This window comes from Lissotriton vulgaris, chromosome 2_1 (genome assembly GCF_964263255.1).
Source record: "Lissotriton vulgaris chromosome 2_1, aLisVul1.2, whole genome shotgun sequence".
Taxonomy (NCBI): domain Eukaryota; kingdom Metazoa; phylum Chordata; class Amphibia; order Caudata; family Salamandridae; genus Lissotriton; species Lissotriton vulgaris.
The window spans coordinates 520,495,041-520,517,920 of NC_141687.1; the positions used below are offsets into that span (position 1 = coordinate 520,495,041).

The 22,880-nt window shown below is 44.0% G+C and overlaps 1 protein-coding gene across 1 annotated transcript in view; it reads right to left on the bottom strand.

Moving 5' to 3' along the window:
- MAP3K13 (mitogen-activated protein kinase kinase kinase 13) overlaps nt 1-19,069 on the bottom strand; it is a 624,460-nt gene extending 605,391 nt beyond the window's left edge. The window contains exon 1 of the mRNA XM_086955435.1: nt 18,938-19,069. The gene's annotated coding sequence lies outside the window, so the exon portion shown is untranslated. The remainder of the gene's footprint in view (nt 1-18,937) is intronic.
- Between the last annotated feature and the right edge of the window lie 3,811 nt (nt 19,070-22,880).

Genomic DNA, 22,880 nt, shown 5'->3' on the forward strand with positions numbered 1-22,880 from the left:
CTGCAATAACTGTCACAATATAATTCCTGGCAATAAACTCACTCATCCCATGAAAGGCTACAACATCAACCTGAACGTCACGGCTACGTGCGATTCCAACAATCTCATTTACCTTCTCAAATGCCCGTGTGGCAAGGTTTATATCGGAAAGACGGAACGCAAGTTAAAGACCCGTCTTAATGAACACAAATCTAACATCCGAACAAAAAACCTAAAATCATCAGTAGCGTCACATTTTATGGAAATGAATCACAACATAGCCCAACTCAAGTTCATGGCATTGGAAATCATTAAAAAGACAGAGGGCAGAGATAATAACAGGATGTTATTACAACGAGAGAATCACTGGATTTACAAACTCAATTCAATTAAGCCCCATGGTTTAAATGAACGTATTGAGTTTTCATGTTATTTATAATCTTACATGTAATTTTGTATGACAGCACATTTTTGTGCAACATAGTTCTGATTTGACTCCTTCTTGTGGTTAATCATCTTCAATAGTATACTGTGAATATTAATGTAATTTGTCTCCTTATCTTATGATTTGTTCTTTTACATTGGTTCCTTTTAAATATTGACTGATTCTTAATACTTCTTATTAGTTTTGCATGTAGTTCTTTCCGATTTACCTTCCTTTATTTCACGCTCACACTAGTCCTCTTTCTTGCTCTATACCCCCCGATCACATGACCCATACACTCCCCGGCTTCTGTTTATGAAGCACAGATTCATGCTTCCGGTTAAACCTTTGCCAACCGCGGAACCTCACGAAACTTCCTAACACCGTAAGTAATTGCTATCCTAGAGCACCGCATTCTGCGCGCTGTCACCGCTCGTCTAGCACACTCGGTAACCGGGTACGACTTTACACTGCTTTAAACCTTGCTTCAAACCTGTTTTAGCCTCGTTATTCTTTCACCTCTCATTCTACCCACACGCGCCTTTTTTTCACCTTGCTATACTTGGAATCGCTATACACCATAGTCTATTCACCGTGTATCTGCTAGGTTATATTGAGTCTACCACACCACGCTATTAAACACCTTGGTGCTCCGACCGGGTCAAGGAACTTTTTTCACCTTTTTTTCACCTTCTCTTCACTTTTTTCACTTTATACATTGCCTATATTTCTTCCATGATGGTTACTATCCTATATCGTCTTTACTTTAGATGCTCCCCGATGAAGGGCGGTTGCCCGAAATGCATTGGAGCTGGATGCAATAACATATATCTTAGAAGTTGGATTGTTTTTGGAAAAACTTTGCAAATGGATACGAAATGAATACCATTTACTGAAGTGAAAATAAAAATTGTTGAAACTTACTCATTTCTCTGAGAATATTTCAGGAGGAATACACCAGATTGAGTGCCTAAGGGATGTAATCAATGCTCCATTGATCACACTGTTATGGATTGTTAACTACTCGCCCTAGGGTGTTGGGGGACACCTAAAGAGCACCTACAAAGTTTACATTTTTTTTTAAATTAACATTAAAAGCTTGTGCACGGGCCAACTGACTTAATATTTACAATTTCTGGATTTCACCCTACGACCCGATTGCACGCAACCCTAAAATCTAAATAGCTTTCAATTCAAATCAACATGGAATATGAGGATATTGCACGCTCTACTGAAGCTAGAGCAGATACCTTTGCATTTGCAAATGAGGAAGCTACAAGGATATACGCTCTAATACAAGACAATATATTACAATCTTCCACAAACAGGAGCAAAGAACAGAACATAAAACAACTTTTATATTTGTCAAAACGCAAAATAAATCAAAAACTACATGCCAATACCTTGGTGAAATACCACAAATCACAGCGCTTACCCAGTGGTCTGCGAATTGCACTAAAACCTTCACTGTGCAAAAATTCTAAATCATTCCAGGACCGTTGGTACGCTATACTAAACAAGTGCAGTCTCAATTTGATTTTTCTCATTATAGAAGAATTATCGAACATACTTATCGACCTAGAAAAGGAGATATCTGAAACCACAGAAGAACTCAGTAAAAATATGACAGCGGATGAATTGGATACCTTTATGAATGATATAAAACAACAACTTGAAAAACACACATTGATATCAATGACCGGAAATTGAGAAAATTTTGTCGTGATACTTTGGACTACAAATTGGGTGAGGTTTACACCTGGGCGGAAGTGTATGCCCAAAAGATGAGAAATCGCCCTTATACCCAGAACACTGAAACTTCATCCTCAGATAGCGACACCACAAACCGCCAAAGAAAACCAGGACCTCCGACACGACCAGTTGTTACAAATGAACAAACACCAAGTGCATCTACTAGCTCACTCAATACCGATTTTTTAGAACAGGTAGTAGAATCAGACGATCCAGGAGGAGCAAAACAAAAGACTGGACCACCTCAAACAAGGAGTGTAACTCAACCAAAAAAAGACAACAAGAAGAAACCGAACGCCAGCTAGTCATAAACATATCTAAATATACCTTTACTGAACAGGAGATCAAATTACTTCAGAAAGGCACTTCCTTCGTACCAACGACCAGAACTGATCTACTAGAGCTTGAAGTTAGCACATTTAAATTGATTAGAAAGTTGAAACTACGCCATTTCTTCACGAACATAATGCCACCTTCGGGGGAAAAAGTACCAGATCCCTTAATGGGTCTCAAAACGTTTAGCTCTTTCCAAGCTCCTCAGAGTCACAAAACCATCGATTTATTTGAACAATTGGTCAAACAAGATTTGTTATCAATCAATTTTAAGAGAAGCTCGTACAAAAATATCACACAAAAAGACCGTGATACACTCAAAAAAAATGCTAACAATCAGAATATAATTTGCACTAAAGCGGACAAGGGCGGCGCACTAGTCGTTATGAACTCAACAATGTATCATCAAAAACTTAGCGACCACCTATCAGATGAAACCACGTATATACAATTACCAGGCAATCCTACCACAGAATACATGAGGATACTACAAGAAATTGTTGATAAGGCATTAACACTTGGTGTGATCAATCAAAAAACCAAGAACTTTCTGATGAAATCCAACCCCAAAAGCCCAAACATATACTCAGTACCTAAGATCCATAAAGATCTCATGGACCCACCTATTCGACCCATTGTGTCCACCTGTGGCAGTATACATCAACCCATAGGCCAGTTCCTGGACCGTTATCTCCAACCCATTGTTCAATCTTTGACCAGCTACATTCGGGACACTACAGATTTCTTGATAAAGCTTGAAGACATTCAAATAGACCCAAACGAAGAACTATGGTTATACACTGCTGATGTTAGCTCATTATATACCTCTATTCCGCACCAGGAAGGTATAGAAAGTATGGAACAAGCTATCCTGAAACTAGATGTGGATGAACCAATGAAAATATTTTTGATGGAATTAGTTATGTTCACCCTACATCATAGCTATTTTACATACAAAGACAATTGGTTTCTGCAACTAGTGGGCACTAGCATGGGAAACAGCGCGGCTCCAGTATACGCTAATATCTTTATGGGAGAATTTGAACAGGCCAACATCTGGTCTAATCCCATGTGGAAAAATCACCTCAAAATGTATGTTCGTTACATAGACGATCTATTCATACTTTGGAAAGACACACGGGAGAATCTTGAACTTGCTCTGACGACCCTAAATTCAGCCAATCAACGAATCCAGTTTACCTGGACCATAGACTCCAAAACCATAACATTCTTAGATGTCCGCATAACTCTAAAAAATGACCAAATTTTAACTGACACATTTCGAAAATCAACTGACCGTAACAATATGTTACACTATACCAGCTTCCACCAGACATCCCTGAAAAAACACCTACCCAAATCCCAATTACTTAGAGTCAAACGCATTACCTGTGATCCTAATTTGGCAAAAATAAGAATGGATGAAATGATAGATCGTTTCAAAGAGAGAGACTACCCAGAAGATTTACTTAAACAAGCAATAAATGAGGTGGACGAATTAGATCGACACACTTTGTTACAACAACCAAAAAAGAAAAAGGAGAGTGACCGGATGGTCATAGTATCTAAATATTCCAACGTTAGCTCGATGTTCAAAAACATCATGCTAAAACATTGGCCAATGTTAGAGTTGGAGACAGACTTTAAAGACATGTTTAAAGCTAGACCTATATTTGCCCATACCAAGGGGAAAAACTTGGGCGAAATTCTAAAACAACCCACGGAACACTCTTCCATCTCAAAAGGAACTAGACCCTGCAACAACTGCAATAACTGTCACAATATAATTCCTGGCAATAAACTCACTCATCCCATGAAAGGCTACAACATCAACCTGAACGTCACGGCTACGTGTGATTCCAACAATCTCATTTACCTTCTCCAATGCCCGTGTGGCAAGGTTTATATCGGAAAGACGGAACGCAAGTTAAAGACCCGTCTTAATGAACACAAATCTAACATCCGAACCAAGAACCTAAAATCATCAGTAGCGTCACATTTTATGGAAATGAATCACAACATAGCCCAACTCTAGTTCATGGCATTGGAAATCATTAAAAAGACAGAGGGCAGAGATAATAACAGGATGTTATTACAACGAGAGAATCACTGGATTTACAAACTCAATTCAATTAAGCCCCATGGTTTAAATGAACGTATTGAGTTTTCATGTTATTTATAATCTTACTGTAATTTTGTATGACAGCACATTTTTGTGCAACATGGTTCTGATTTGACTCCTTCTTGAGGTTAATCATCTTCAATAGTATACTGTGAATATTAATGTAATTTGTCTCCTTATCTTATGATTTGTTCTTTTACATTGGTTCCTTTTAAATATTGACCGATTCTTATTACTTCTTATTAGTTTTGCATGTAGTTCTTTCCGATTTACCTTCCTTTATTTCACGCTCACACTAGTCCTCTTTCTTGCTCTATACCCCCCGATCACATGACCCATACACTCCCCGGCTTCTGTTTATGAAGCACAGATTCACGCTTCCGGTTAAACCTTTGCCGACCGCGAAACCTCACGAAACTTCCTAACACCGTAAGTAATTGCTATCCTAGAGCACCGCATTCTGCGCGCTGTCACCGCTCGTCTAGCACACTCGGTAACCGGGTACACTTTACACTGCTTTAAACCTCGCTTCAAACCTGTTTTAGCCTAGTTATTCTTTCACCTCTCATTCTACCCAAACGCTACTTTTTTCACCTTGCTATACTTGGAATCGCCCTACACCATAGTCTATTCACCGTGTATTTGCTAGGTTATATTGAGTCTACCACACCACGCTATTAAACACCTTGGTGCTCCGACCGGGTCAAGGAACTTTTTTCACCTTTTTAGGGCTCCGCCTAAGCCACCACGAAGTGAGGCGGAGCTTCCGAGCTCTCATGTGTTAAAAATGCAGAAAGGGCTCCGGCTGGCACATTCCTTAGTTTTTTATGGCATCTGCCTAGTGATTCGTCTTCGCTGTGGTGTGTATTTAGTAGCGTTGATGTGAGGCTGTAAGTAATTTACGCGTGCCCGATGTGGCATATTCTGTGCGAGAACGAGCACGGCAGAGTGATTAATCTTAATTAGGAGCTGTCAGAGTGCCCGTGTAATGCAATCCAGATGGTTAAGAGAGGTGTCCTGCTTGAACTTTTCACACATCACGAGCGCTGACTCCTTCTCAGTTCTTATCTCTCGCTGTGTGATTCACTGCCGTGTGAAGTGGAGGGGGCAGCCGGGCAGAGCGTGTGCCTAAGGCTCGGAGATTTCTGGACTCGATGTCTGGCGCGGGGATGCTTATCTATGCCCCTGCGGAATAAGCTCGACCAGCCAACCACGGAGGGCCGGCGCGGCGGAGGCCTGGCCTAGGGCAATGTGTTAGTTCTGCAGATGCTGTACCTGTGATTGCCCGAGTAGGACCGGAGCCTCGTCAGCCGCATGTCATTCGGCCTACTACAGGGAATTTATAAGTGTGGGGAACAGTCGACCGCATATTAGGCGATTTCGAGAGCACAATATGCGTCAGAGCACTTGAAATGGTATTAGGGCTGGGTCAGAGTCAGTCTTAAGGGAGATAATAGTTTCAGAATCAGCACTGTCAAGGGCTAGTCTGCAAAACCCCTCCCTGTTTTTCCGAAAATGTGCCCCGATTCTGAATGGCTTAGTCGGTCTCTGTCCAGAGGAACGTGTTCCTGCTAACCAGGAAAAACGTCCATCCTGTCCCACTCTGCTACCGGCCCATTAGGCGCAGTGCTCAGAAAGAGCCGTTCCCAGCAATCTCAGGGGTCGGCATTACTTGGCTGAGCACGCTTGTTTGGAGGGCAGAGGAGAAGCGGAAGCAATTACAACATTCTGCAAAGAAAAAACACACACAAATTCATAGCAGGAAACAATCACCATCAACGCATCAGCCTCCCACCTCGATAACATACACAAAATATTCTAGAAATTGTATAGCCAGTAACTAACTTTTTAGGACTGCCATTACCCAAGACCTACTGATTTGAACAAACATTTTATGTTTAATACACTTACTAACAGGAGTTTTTAAAGAGCCCTCTTCATGCATTACCCCGTTATTGTGTCATTCACGTTTCTACCCGCCCACTACATATGACTTTGCAGAAATTGACCCACTAAAGCCGATGATAATGCATATCTACAGGCTAGCGATGACAGCGCATATCTACAGGATAGCGATGACAGTGCATATCTACAGGCTAGCGATGACAGTGCATATCTACAGGCTAGTGAAGCCAATGCATATCTACAGGCTAGTGAAGCCATAGCAATGACAGTGCATATCTACAGGCTAGCGATGACAGTGCATATCTACAGGCTAGCGATGACGGTGCATATCTACAGGCTAGTGAAGCCAATGCATATCTACAGGCTAGTGAAGCCAATGCATATCTACAGGCTAGCGATGACAGTGCATATCTACAGGTTAGTGATGACAGTGCATATCTACAGGCTAGCGATGATAATGCATATCTACAGGCTAGCGACGACAGCGCATATCTACAGGATAGCAATGACAGTGCATATCTACAGGCTAGCGATGACAGAGCATATCTACAGGCTAGCGATGACAGTGCATATCTACAGGCTAGTGAAGCCAATGCATATCTACAGGCTAGCGATGACAGTGCATATCTACAGGCTAGCGATGACAGTGCATATCTACAGGCTAGCGATGATAGTGCATATCTACAGGCTAGCGATGACAGTGCATATCTACAGGCTTGCGATGACAATGCATATCTACAGGCTAGCGATGACAGTGCATATCTACAGGCTAGTGAAGCCAATGCATATCTACAGGCTAGCGATGACAGTGCATATCTACAGGCTAGCGATGACAGTGCATATCTACAGGCTAGCGATGACAGTGCATACTTACAGGCTAGCGATGATAATGCATATCTACAGGCTAGCGACGACAGCGCATATCTACAGGATAGCAATGACAGCGCATATCTACAGGATAGCAATGACAGCGCATATCTACAGGCTAGCGATGACAGAGCATATCTACAGGCTAGCGATGACAGTGCATATCTACAGGCTAGTGAAGCCAATGCATATCTACAGGCTAGCGATGACAGTGCATATCTACAGGCTAGCGATGACAGAGCATATCTACAGGCTAGCGATGACAGAGCATAACTACAGGCTAGCGATGACAGAGCATATCTACAGGCTAGCGGTGACAGTGCATATCTACAGGCTTGTGAAGCCAATGCATATCTACAGGCTAGCGATGACAGCGATGACAGTGCATATCTACAGGCTAGTGAAGCCAATGCATATCTACAGCCTAGCGATGAAAGTGCATATCTACAGGCTAGCGATGACAGAGCATATCTACAGGCTAGCGATGACAGTGCATATCTACAGGCTAGCGATGACAGTGCATATCTACAGGCTAGCGATGATAATACATATCTACAGGCTAGCGATGACAGTGCATATCTACAGGATAGCAATGACAGCGCATACCTACAGGCTAGTGAAGCCAATGCATATCTACAGGCTAGCGATGGCAGTGCATATCTACAGGCTAGTGAAGCCAATGCATATCTACAGGCTTGCGATGACAGTGCATATCTACAGGCTTGTGAAGCCAATGCATATCTACAGGCTAGCGATGACAGAGCATATCTACAGGCTAGCGATGACAGCGCATATCTACAGGCTAGCGATGACAGTGCATATCTACAGGCTAGCGATGACAGTGCATATCTACAGGCTATCGATGATAATGCATATCTACAGGCTAGCGATGACAGCGCATATCTACAGGATAGCAATGACAGCGCATATCTACAGGCTAGTGAAGCCAATGCATATCTACAGGCTAGCGATGACAGTGCATATCTACAGGCTTGCGATGACAGTGCATATCTACAGGCTAGCGATGACAGTGCATATCTACAGGCTAGCGATGACAGTGCATATCTACAGGCTAGCGATGACAGTGCATATCTACAGGCTAGCGATGATAATGCATATCTACAGGCTAGCGACGACAGCGCATATCTACAGGATAGCAATGAGAGCGCATACCTACAGGCTAGCGATGACAGAGCATATCTACAGGCTAGCGATGACAGTGCATATCTACAGGCTAGTGAAGCCAATGCATATCTACAGGCTAGCGATGACAGTGCATATCTACAGGCTAGCGATGACAGAGCATATCTACAGGCTAGCGATGACAGTGCATATCTACAGGATAGCAATGACAGCGCATATCTACAGGCTAGTGAAGCCAATGCATATCTACAGGCTAGCGATGACAGTGCATATCTACAGGCTAGTCAAGCCAATGCATATCTACAGGCTAGCGATGACAGTGCATATCTACAGGCTAGCGATGACAGAGCATTTCTACAGGCTAGCAATGACGTGCATATCTACAGGCTAGTGAAGCCAATGCATATCTACAGGCTAGTGAAGCCATAGCAATGACAGTGCATATCTACAGGCTAGCGATGACAGTGCATATCTACAGGCTAGCGATGACGGTGCATATCTACAGGCTAGTGAAGCCAATGCATATCTACAGGCTAGTGAAGCCAATGCATATCTACAGGCTAGCGATGACAGTGCATATCTACAGGCTAGCGATGACAGTGCATATCTACAGGCTAGCGATGATAATGCATATCTACAGGCTAGCGACGACAGCGCATATCTACAGGATAGCAATGACAGCGCATATCTACAGGCTAGCGATGACAGAGCATATCTACAGGCTAGCGATGACAGTGCATATCTACAGGCTAGTGAAGCCAATGCATATCTACAGGCTAGCGATGACAGTGCATATCTACAGGCTAGTGATGACAGAGCATATCTACAGGCTAGCGATGACAGTGCATATCTACAGGCTAGCGATGACAGTGCATACCTACAGGCTTGCGATGACAATGCATATCTACAGGCTAGCGATGACAGTGCATATCTAGAGGCTAGTGAAGCCAATGCATATCTACAGGCTAGCGATGACAGTGCATATCTACAGGCTAGCGATGACAGAGCATATCTACAGGTTAGCGATGACAGTGCATATCTACAGGCTGGCGATGACAGTGCATATCTACAGGCTAGCGATGATAATGCATATCTACAGGCTAGCGACAACAGCGCATATCTACAGGATAGCAATGACAGCGCATATCTACAGGCTAGCGATGACAGAGCATATCTACAGGCTAGCGATGACAGTGCATATCTACAGGCTAGTGAAGCCAATGCATATCTACAGGCTAGCGATGACAGTGCATATCTACAGGCTAGCGATGACAGAGCATATCTACAGGCTAGCGATGACAGTGCATATCTACAGGATAGCAATGACAGCGCATATCTACAGGCTAGTGAAGCCAATGCATATCTACAGGCTAGCGATGACAGTGCATATCTACAGGCTAGTGAAGCCAATGCATATCTACAGGCTAGCGATGACAGTGCATATCTACAGGCTAGCGATGACAGTGCATATCTACAGGCTAGCGATGACAGAGCATATCTACAGGCTAGCGATGACAGAGCATATCTACAGGCTAGCGATGACAGTGCATATCTACAGGCTAGCGATGATAATGCATATCTACAGGCTAGCGACGACAGCGCATATCTACAGGATAGCAATGACAGCGCATATCTACAGGCTAGCGATGACAGAACATATCTACAGGCTAGCGATGACAGTGCATATCTACAGGCTAGTGAAGCCAATGCATATCTACAGGCTAGCGATGACAGTGCATTTCTACAGGCTAGCGATGACAGAGCATATCTACAGGCTAGCGATGACAGAGCATATCTACAGGCTAGCTGTGACAGTGCATATCTACAGGCTTGTGAAGCCAATGCATATCTACAGGCTAGCGATGACAGCGATGACAGTGCATATCTACAGGCTAGTGAAGCCAATGCATATCTACAGGCTAGAGATGACAGTGCATATCTACAGGCTAGCGATGACAGAGCATATCTACAGGCTAGCGATGACAGTGCATATCTACAGGCTAGCGATGACAGTGCATATCTACAGGCTAGCGATGATAATGCATATCTACAGGCTAGCGACGACAGCGCATATCTACAGGATAGCAATGACAGCGCATATCTACAGGCTAGCGATGACAGAGCATATCTACAGGCTAGCGATGACAGTGCATATCTACAGGCTAGTGAAGCCAATGCATATCTACAGGCTAGCGATGACAGTGCATATCTACAGGCTAGCGATGACAGAGCATATCTACAGGCTAGCGATGACAGTGCATATCTACAGGATAGCAATGACAGCGTATCTACAGGCTAGTGAAGCCAATGCATATCTACAGGCTAGCGATGACAGTGCATATCTACAGGCTAGTGAAGCCAATGCATATCTACAGGCTAGCGATGACAGTGCATATCTACAGGCTAGCGATGACAGTGCATATCCACAGGCTAGCAATGACAGAGCATATCTACAGGCTAGCGATGACAGTGCATATCTACAGGCTAGCGATTATAATGCATATCTACAGGCTAGCGACGACAGCGCATATCTACAGGATAGCAATGACAGCGCATATCTACAGGCTAGCGATGACAGAGCATATCTACAGGCTAGCGATGACAGTGCATATCTACAGGCTAGTGAAGCCAATGCATATCTACAGGCTAGCGATGACAGTGCATATCTACAGGCTAGTGAAGCCAATGCATATCTACAGGCTAGCGATGACAGTGCATATCTACAGGCTAGCGATGACAGAGCATATCTACAGGCTAGCGATGACAGTGCATATCTACAGGCTAGCGATGACAGTGCATATCTACAGGCTAGCGATGATAATGCATATCTACAGGCTAGCGACGACAGCGCATATCTACAGGATAGCAATGACAGCGCATATTTACAGGCTAGCGATGACAGAGCATATCTACAGGCTAGCGATGACAGTGCATATCTACAGGCTAGTGAAGCCAATGCATATCTACAGGCTAGCGATGACAGTGCATATCTACAGGCTAGCGATGACAGTGCATACACTCACAAGGAGACCACAGCCAGCTGAGGTGCAATCTTCTCCCACTCACAAGAACGATATCACAGGCAGCAGCAGTGCAAGCTTCTTACACTCACAAGGAGACCACAGGCAGCAGAGGTGCAAGCTTCTCACACTCACAAGAAGGACATCACAGGCAAGTGGTGCAATATTCGCACACTCACAAAGAGATCACTGGCAGTACACACCACATGAACACACTCCATAACACATAGCAACAATACATTGGCATTTACAATGCCATTAGCTCAAACTCAAATAAATCCGAGCCCGATTGCATTTCTAATGCTTGTTTTCACCTTCTCTTCACTTTTTTCACTTTATACATTGCCTATATTTCTTCCATGATGGTTACTATCCTGTATCGTCTTTACTTTAGATGCTCCCCGATGAAGGGCGGTTGCCCGAAATGCATTGGAGCTGGATGCAATAACATATATCTTTGAAGTTGGATTGTTTTTGGAAAAACTTTGCAAATGGATATGAAATTAATACCATTTACTGAAGTGAAAATAAAAATTGTTGAAACGTACTCATTTCTCTGAGAATAATTCAGGAGGAATACACCAGATTGAGTTAATGATATGGTACCTGATTAGGGGGACCAGGCGACCCGGATAAGCCGGGACGGTCCCAGTTTCTTGCTAGCTGTCCTGGCAGATTTCAGGAAATTAAGCTCATGTCCCGGTTTTTAGAGAGGGTCAACTGAAAACGGCGAGAGGCAATTGTTATGTTTTGCAAAGCAGGAATAGGTAGCAGCTGTTATAAGAAAGATATTTAATTAACAGGCATGCAACTGGCTTTGAAAATGGCATTTTATGTATGTTCTTTTTTGATAAACAATTTTATTGATTTTAGATGTGGTAACATAAAACAAGCAATATAGCACGGTACAGTAGGATCAATAATTCCCACCAGACTGAATGATTAATCTCGTTCCGCATGACCCCATAGAATCTTGCATGATACAGACATTTAGTAGGACACATAAATTTAAGCCACAGTACCCAACCACTTGCCCCACACCCTGCAAAGCTTCTTCGGACATCCCTGTGCTTCGTACATAGGTTTTTCCTGTGTAGCACACCAGTCCACCCCCTCCCGCCATTTCTTGAGGCTAGGTGAAGTAGGACGTTTTCAGTTGGCGGCTATGTCCGTTTTGCCTACAACCATGACCGTATTGAAAAACAGCTTCTCATTTCTGGATCTGTCTAGCCCCCTGTGATCCCCAGGAGTATGTGCCGTGGATCATGGGGAACCTCCCACCCCAAGACCTCTGTGAGTTCCTCCTCAATGCCCCTCCAGAATCTTGCCATTTGGGGAACGTCCCAGACCATGTGTAAGAAATGCGCCATTTCTTGGCCGCAGCTTGTACAGGAGGCGGACGTATATAGACCTCCGCCTCCTGTGCAAGGGTTAAGTAGGCGGCATGCAGGTAGTACAGTTGAATCAGGCGGAGTTTAGCAGAGGCCGTAACCAACTAAGGCCCCATTAGTGCATCCCTTCAATCCTCCTCTTCCAGTGGACCCACCCATTCTTCCCACTGGTGTCTGAGCCGGTCTAGTGTGGTTGGGGTATTGTTGGTTAGTGTAAGGTAAATACGGGAGATGCCCCCTTCCCCAGGTCCCCAGCATAATCTGTGCCTCAGGTGGGTTGTATATGTGTGAGTGGAGAGTGTGACGGAGCTGTAGGTACTTGTAGAATTGCGATGATTGTAGGGAATACCTGGCTTGTAACTCCTGGAAGGAGTGTACGCGGCTGCTGGCCCACACATCTCCGAGCTGAGAGATCCCAATGAGGTCCTAAGACCGAAATCCCGTTAGCCCACTGACCTCCTTGAGCCATGTACCGTGCCAGAGGTGTGTCCTGGGTTAACTTCTGTGTCCACTGGGTGTGGCGCAATGATGCCCGCAAGGCCAGGAGCACAATGCGTGTCACCTCTGGTAGTGCAGAAGGTATGGGTCTTCCATACATGATAGTCTGAATACAGGGTAGTCCCAGCTCACTTAGCTCGAGACTGTAGACCGGGTCGGACCATCCCCGGTTGAATCATGTAATGTGTGGAGGAGGGTCGGCAAGTAATATAAATATAAGTTAGTCATCCACATGCCCCCATCAAAGGGTGGGATCCAGCAATGGGCCAGAACCAGGTGGGATCTCTGAACCCCCCAGAGGAATTTGGTGGCTTGGCGGTCCAGCTCCCGAAACCAAGTTTGCGGGAAGTAGAAGGGGGTGTTCTGAAGCACGTAGATGAATCTGGGGAGAATCATCATTTTAAACAGTTAGACCATACCCAGAGGATTCAGGAGGAACGGCTACCATTTGCAGATGTCCTCCTTCGCTTTTTTCACTAGTGGAGTTATGTTGAGTGACCAGGCGAGTTTGGTTCCCAAATATTTGAATGATTGCCGCCTAAGGGGTATTGTGGATTGCCAATCGTAGCAATCCCTCGTTAAATGTAGAGGGACCAGGACTATTGTACTGGGATTAAGTCGAAGGCCGGAGGTCTGCCCAAAGGAATTCAATATCCGCAGGCAATGAGGGCTGGAGACAGCCGGGTCCACAAGGAAAATGAAGATGCTGTCTGCGTACAGGGCAATTTTATCTGCTTCCGAGTTGGGCCATTTCCATCCTTGAATGCAGTCCTTTGACCAAATCAGACTCGCCAGGGGCTCCATCACCAAGACAAAGAAGTGGGGCGAGAGGAGACAACCTTGCCTCGTCCCTCTACAAATGGGGGAATGCCTCTGACAGCATCCCGTTAACTAGCACCCATGCTCGGGGTTGGGCGTAGAGAACCTTCACCAAATTGCACAAGAGGGGTCCAAAACCCATCTCCCTCAGCACATCTTCCAGGTATTGCCAGTTGACAGAGTCAAAGGGCTTCTCAGAATCGACGGGAAGAAGTGCCAAATAGGGAGTGAGCAAATGGCAGTGTGCCAAGGCCAAGTGGAGACAACGGAGACAGTGTCTAGTCTCCTGCATGAGCATGAACCCACACTGGTCAGTTTATGTATGTTCCTATTGCCTCTTCTGTGATTCTCTGCTAAGAAGCACTGTCATTATGTGCGCTGGGTTGAAGTAAAATTGTAGTCCTTCCTCTATTTTTGGGAAATGTCCCACTTTTTGGCTTTAAAATTCTGGTTACCCGATCCTTCTGTCGGAGGGGATGTGACTCTGTTGGGTGCCGGTCATTAATACTGGCGGCGTCCTTATGCAGTGATGTTTGTTGCTACTGTCTTGGTGCCAGAGTTTTGAAAAAGTAAAACTTTGTAATGTTCTCCGTGAAAAAGGATGACATCATGGAGGTGATACTACAGTCCTCAGAGTTCAGATACGAACCAGATGGTCACTCAGAGCAACATTCAGTGAACAGTGACCTGAAGCCATATGAGGTGAGCCAAGCTCCCAAAGGTGGAGTGAAGTTTGTCCTAGAGCTACAAGGACCTTCAGGATGATCCCTTGCGTGCTGCTGTCGGCAGTTGGCCGACGGGAGCACTACCTCGCTAGTGCTGCCGTCGGCCAACGGCCGACGCGGTCCCGCCCATTTTGTGGAAGTGCTGCACTGCAGCGAAATCGCGGCCGCGGCAAAGGGGTTACGTAGCTTACCATGTCCAAGTGGCAAGAGAGGGAGCATCTATCACAAAAAGGAGCTTTAGGTGTGCAGCTGCTGCATTTCTACTGTTTGACAACAGAGGATGCAAAAGCAGTAAAATTGCAGGAAAATCTTGTGTTTTCCAGTTTTTACTGAGATGCAAATATTCCCTTAAGTGGCGTTTTTTTCAGTTATACTTGGTTGCAAATAAAAAACGGAAACCCTATTTACATCATATAATGGTTTTCAATGAATTAGACAAAATTACATTTCATCCTAAGAAACAATACCACAATTACAAAAATCTCTACTAAACGTAATACAGAAGTTGGATAAAAATCCACATATTATAATAACAAAAGATGATAAAGGAGGAGTGATTGTGCTAATGTATAGGCAATGGTATCAGATGAAAATGCAACAACTCATCCAAGAACAAATCTATGTAAACGTGCCAATGATCTGGGTGCCGGAAATAGAAATAGCTAAACAAATTGCTGTTCTTTTACAAGAGGCTAATGAGAATACAGGGATACTATATATCAAAAAATAATATGTCTAGGACAAATGGAAGGCATGCCTATACTGCATTCTATCCTTGAAATACATAAAGATCTTCAAAATCCACTACTAACACCAACTGTGGCTGGACATGAATTTTTTGTTTTACTTTTAGCAACATATCTAGACGAACACTTGACAATATTGATTACATTTTTCTCTACTCTGGTCAAGGAAGCAACAGCCATTTTTCCACAAATTGCTAGATATACTGTCAAAGATGGACATATGCTCTTTACTTGTGATGTAATACATCGATGCAGGAACATTACACAGGAGGACGGTAAAGAAACTATTGAAACTATGATCTTTCAACATCAAATATTAGAAGATATTCAATATTTTTAATGAATATTCTACATGTGATTTTGTACTGCTCATACTTTAAATGTGCTCATTACTTATACCTGCAAACAGTGGGAGTAACAATGGACAGCAATAGGGTGCCCTCATACTTGAATAGCTTTATGCATAATACTGAACAAAATTTGATACTGCAACATGAGAAATACAACAAACATTTTATATATTGGTAGCAATACATTACCGATGTATTAGCAATATTGGGAAGGTGCAATCCATGAACTCAATGAATGCTTCACACTGCATAGTAAAATGTACTTTGAATAAAGGATATTAGAAGTAAATCTTTTAGATGTGAGAATATATGTATGAAATCAACAAATCAAAAAATACAAAAGGTAGAAACACTGCAAATTTAACACAATGTAACCATGAAATCAATTGAGAAAAATAACACCGTTTCCACAAGAAACGATCAATATATAATCTACCCTATAGTCAATGATTAAGAATGGGAAGAATAAGTTCTGAAGAACTTATTTATAATAGGAGGCAAGAGGAAATGTGTCTGAAATTTCGTAGAAGATTCTTCTAAAGACAAATGTACATTAAGAAATAAAACTAAGATTAACGAAATACAAGCCAAATTAGAAAAGTTTAAGCAAAATCACTAGAAAATGAGTATGCCTTATTCTTGACAGCCCATAATACCACAATATGTGATTATGAAGATATTGCAAACCAATGATTCTCTAAGAGCATTTTGTGATATAGAACTATCATTTGTGCTTACAGAGAAGAAACATCTGGCTCATATGTTTTTAAAAGCCGATACTTCTAGATATCCCCCAACATATGGCTTGCAAAACCCAAAAACATAGCTGGCTGATGACTCAACCACATAGGTTATTTTTTTGTCAGGGTTACACTGTGCAGTCCTCGGTTTCTTTTGAAGTGGAGGATTATGATGTTTTCCTTATTGGGTTTTCCCCATGGTTCGACTCTCATGAAGGACAAGGGCATTGTAAGGCAGAAGCACACGTTTTCATGTAGCCTAAAATCTGAGGTATTGTGCCTGCATCTCCTTACTGGTGGGAGAAAGACAGAGGTATTCCTTCTGCTCCAGCCTTCTTGTTCTAGTATTTGCAACACTGTCACTGTTCAGCCAGTACTAATGCCTTCTTATTCAAGACAGACCAGGAAGTGGAATGACACTCTGACACCATTACAGCCTATGTATCCTTTGTGAAATTGGCAATGATGTAGCAGAGAACTATGGAAATATCAAATTGATGCCTATGGAATTTAGGAAAATAGCAAAGTGTGGTATCGTAGCTTTAAATAAACTGCAAAATGTGCTATCTGGAGAATTATGAACATTTAAAATCCCACTTGTTTGTGGGCTAGTAATAAGAGTGTGGAATTAGATATTTATCTTCGCAATACAGACTAAATGCCATGCAATGTGGAAAATTCGAATGACTTACAACAGCTGTGATACAGATCCCGTGTCTCCTATGGATAACATTTATGGGGAGATCTATCAAGTACCTTGTACAGAGCTCTTTAACTAAAGCCAAATTGGAGCACATTTGATGACTCCACGTCCTTTAAAATTCCCCAAGATTCAAACACACCCTTGTGAGGTACCCGTGTATGAATATTATGATCATTACAATACTAAATCAGATCTCAATGATTTAACATATACATCCATGCCATTGTTTTCAGTTGAAATTGGGTGGCCCTCATCATTCCGACGGACCAACAAATGTTGCGAATTGCTGGCAAAAGGGTAGCTGAATACAGCCATGTAACCAATCAAATAAAATACCAAATAAGTGAAGTCGTGTTAAGATCTAAAAGATGTGGTGAACTAAGAAATAAAATGCAACCAAGAGAGTCATGGTGGAATTCGTTTTTACACCCTGGAGTCCCGAAAACCTCCGTGTGCTTTTTTGAACATGGGACAATAGTCTGTCATGGGTCACACTCTGCTATTAGAAGCTGTAAATGATGTCACGAAATAAATGAAGTACTATTCATTGAGGACTACATCTTACACATTGGTGCGACTGCCAGAGCAATATTTGCTGTTCTCTTTAAGAAAGGTGAGTATTTGTTCATACATTTGTTCTACATAGTACTACAGGTGGTGGCTATGAGGATTTTTATTTCTATACTCACATACATGTTGCTGTTCCACCCATGGACAGCAGCTTGAGGTAAATCAAAACTATATCCCACACATACTCATGTTAGGGGGTATTTGATGAGTTAATATTTAAAATGTGAATGTCCTCACAAAAATACAAAGGTAGAAATAAGCAACACTGCAAATTTAACATAATGTACCCAACAGCAGACAGTAAGCAGTCAAGTTGATTTGTTAACTTTCACCTCTTATAAAGACATGGTATGCCGTGATGATTTAAACTGAAGGCCCTTATTTCTTTACAAAAGCAGCAGCCTTTAAGCTGAACACTGAGCCAAGCTTAATTTACGTGTTTAGAGGAAACTCCAATTGAGTTATGCTACAGAAACAAAATCACGCACTTATATGTGCAGTAACTAGCACTGAAAAATAAAGGCGTGATGCTTTCACCTAAACGAACAGCAATCCCCCATTCTGTGTTCTTAAGTTTTAAAACAGTGCAGCAAACAACACTGCAAACATTTACTCAATATTCAAAAGTGATCCGTGTTATAGTAAAATTATAAAATGATCAATATACTGGCTTGGTGGCTACTCTTGTCAAGGAGCGGTATAAAAACTCAAAAAAGGCAAGCTTTCCACTGCAGGCGAAGGGGCTTTGGATGTAAACAGAAGCGGGGCTTTATTATTGCCATTCCAGTAGACTTGACTTCTCATATGACTAACTATCAAACTGTGTGCGAGTCCGAGAAGTTAAGCGCACCTTCTTTTTAGTTGTGCTGCACGAAGAGATGTTGCTAGAGGGTTCCTGCCGGCTTCGTCATATATGGGGTCACCGAGAGGAAGAACTCGGGCCCTAGGCTATGACTCATCACTCCCAAGCAATCGAGGAATTCCATCTCACCTGCCACGGGACCAGCTGCCTCTAGGTGTTCGTTTACTTCCTGATTCACATCATCACAGGAGAGTCAGCAAATGCCATCGCAGGTAACACCAAAGCCCGTCGGGCTACAGAAAGCAGGGCTCCGATTGGCAGCGCTTGAAGGGTCAATTATTTGCACATGGAAAGTGCAAAAATGCACGTCTGCAAACTTGTCTTTAACAACAGATTTAAAGGCTGTTGAGACTATACACAGACTGAAAAATTGAATGGCATTTGACTTGCCAGAGATAGGTCACCAAACAGCTCTGTTCAGAGACTTCAAAATTTGCAAACATTCGTGACAAGAATTTTCAATTCTATTAAGGACTAGGAGGCGAGGATTATGCTTAGTCTCATTTCTTTACTGACACATAGCAGCCAATCACAATACAGTAAAGAAAAAACAGAAACAGGGCAACCATAGAGTACACCCATAGTATATAAACAGTCTCAGAGGTAACCACTTCCTCTTTCTTTGTCCAAAATCCAGTAAGAAGAATCAAGTAAACATCAGAACCAAGGAAGACATCAATCGAAAGGACCAAAATCTGAACGTGGAGGCGGAGGAACTTCCAAGAGCCACAGGAACAGAAGCAGGCCAACGAGGAGCAGAAACTCGCAGCAGAACGACCATAAGGGCTGAGCCGGAGGAACCTCACTTGGGATCAGAACCTGAAACAAGACACAAAGCCGTAATACACATCCTGTGTAATCATGAGCAAATAAGGGTGGGTAAAGAAAGTATCAAAGCATTTATTACATTTCATTAGGAGAAAATCCATGAAGCAATGCATAGTAACAACATAATAGATACATGCATATATAACGGGTGGGATAATCCTCGCCTCCTAGTCCTTAATAGAATTGAAAATTCTTGTCACGAATGTTTGCAAATTTTGAATTCTATGTCAGGACAGGAGGCTCCGATTATGCTTTTTTAAAGCTGATCTACCACCACAGAAGCCACACTATCGATAGGCTTAAAGTAAAAAGTTTTAAACACAGAAGCAGATGACCAATCTGCAGCTTTCATGATATCAAACAGAGTTACACCCATGGAATAAGCTTTGGACGCCATCGCTCCACGTGCAGAGTGCGCGCCAAACACAGAAACATCAATTCCAGCTTCAGACATAAGCCCTCGCACCCAGCGCGCCAAGGTAGCTGGAGAAACAGGTCGAAAAGGCTTTTGTAATGCAATCAGCAGTGGACCCTGCATGTCTGAGCGCAAAGAAGCAGTACTCACCTCGTAATCCTTCAGGCATTGAACCACACAAAGGTTGGGGTGAGAAGGAAAAGAAGGATAAGAAATAGAAGGTGTATTAGATTTGGTACGTCTGGAGAGACGAAAGGAAACACCTTCAGGAGTGAAGCAGCGACCCGCCAGATCCAAAGCGTGCACATCCGACACGCGCTTACAAGAAACCAGACATAGCAACATAGTTAGTTTCGCGGAAAGTTGCTTGCGAGATAAGGAAGCATTGGAAGGCCAGGCCTCCAAAAATCTGAGGACAACAGAAACATCCCACAAAGTAACATATTTAGGGGTGGGAGGTTTCGCAAATCGAACTCCTTTAAGCAACCTGGAAACAAAAGGATGTTCACCCGCGGGCTTCCCATCTATGTGGGCATGACCCGCCGAGATAGCAGACCGGAAACCGTTAACAGTCGAATAAGCCAGACCAGAGGTGGCCAAGGAAGCCAGAAAATTAACAATCATGCTGATATCTGCTGAAACGGGATCAACTTGTTGTTGTGAACACCAATCACACCAACGCTTCCAAGACCCCTTATACCGTTTGTGAGTATTGGGAGCCCAGGCTTCACTAAGGAGCTTGGAAGCGTCGCCTGAAAGGCCTGGGAGCGACCAGCGTTCCCCGAGATCCTCCACGCGAGAAGAGGAAGGGAGCCTGAGAGGATCAGGGGATGAGGACCTCCGAGAGGGTCCAACAGGAGATTCCACAATGGGGGAAGGAGAAACGGTGGGGCCGAACACATTTCTAGAAGGACCGGAAACCACGCTTGAGCCCTCCAGAGAGGGGCAATCAGAATCAGATCCGTCTGAAATCGTTTGGAGTAGGCCAATACCCTGGGAATCATTAGAAATGGAGGAAAGGCATAACATAGGGTCGTTGGCCACCGCTGGAGAAAGGCATCCGTGGCCAGAGCCTGAGGGTCCGGTCTCCAACTGTAAAAATGCGGTAGTTGCGCATTGAGGCGTGAGGCAAAGAGATCTAGATGACAAGGACCCCAACGCCGATGGAGAGCACGGAAGACCCGGGGATGCAGCCTCCAATCGCTGAAATCCCGAAGGTGCCTGGAGTGCCAGTCCGCTATCTGATTGTGGCATCCCGGGAGGTACTCCGCAATAACAGTGATCTTGTTCTGCAGACAGAAGTGCCAAAAATCTTTGGCGATCTCCGCTAGGATTCTGGACCTGGTCCCGCCCAGTTTGTTCACATAGCGGACTGCCGAGACATTGTCCATCCGGAGAAGGACACAACAACTGATCTGTAGAGGAGAAAAACATTTGATCGCAAATGAGCCCGCCAGGAGCTCCAGACAGTTGATATGAAGCTTCAATTCCTGAGGGGACCAACGACCCCCGGTCGAGACCGAGCCGCAACGGGCTCCCCAGCCCCAACGACTGGCATCGGATTCTATCACCAGATCCGGAGACACACCGAAGAGGGCCCTGCCGTTCCAGGCCTCCATGTGGTCCAACCACCACTGCATCTCCCACCGGACCTCCTCCGTAAGAGGAATCTGATCGGAATATCTGAGCCCTTTCCGGAGATGAAGAATTTTCAGGCGCTGCATCGCCCTGTAATGAAGGGGACCCGGAAAAATCGCCTGAATGGAGGACGCCAGGAGACCGACTACACGCGCCAACGACCTCAATGACACAGTCGGTCTGGAAATAACAGATGTCAACTCTCTCTTGATATAACGCATCTTTTGGTTGGGCAAGAGAAGCTGACAAGTAACCGAGTCGATCTGAAAACCCAGGAAATCGATACGCTGGGCTGGTACCAAAACCGATTTCTGGACATTGATTAGAAACCCCAGAGATTGTAAAAGTGTGATGGATAATTCCAGATGATGAAGAAGTTTGAGAGGACAATCCGCCATAAGGAGAATATCGTCCAGATAAATAATCAGCCTGACACCCAGTGACCGAAGATGTTCCACCACAGGTCTCAACAGCTTCGTGAAGCACCATGGTGCTGACGACAGACCGAACGGGAGAACCTGATACTCGTACCAGACTCCCTGCCAGAGGAACTGGAGAAAACGGCGATGAGGTTTGTAAATCGGGACCGAAAGATAAGCATCCTTGAGGTCCAGCCTGACCATCCAATCCCCTTCTCGAAGGAGATCCCTCAACAGATGGATGCCTTCCATCTTGAAATGGCGATAGACTACTTCGCCGTTGAAGTCTTTCAGGTTGAGAACAAGACGAGCACCGCCCCCTTTCTTCTCGACCAGAAAGACAGAACTGGCAAACCCCTTCGGATGACGGGTGGTTGGAATCACCGCCCCTTTTTGTAGAAGAGAATCTATCTCCTCTGAGAGACAAACCTGATCCTGAAGAGAAAAACTTAGACAAGGAGGGGGACAAGACTGATGCACCGGGTGATAGAATTCTATTCTGAACCCCTGAACAGTTTGTAGCACCCAAGCATCGCTGGAGAGCATGCGCCAATTCTGCAGGAAAGATTGAATGCGACCCCCCAACATCACATCGCATGCGCGAATCAGGCTCACCTGTAGAGTGGGAATC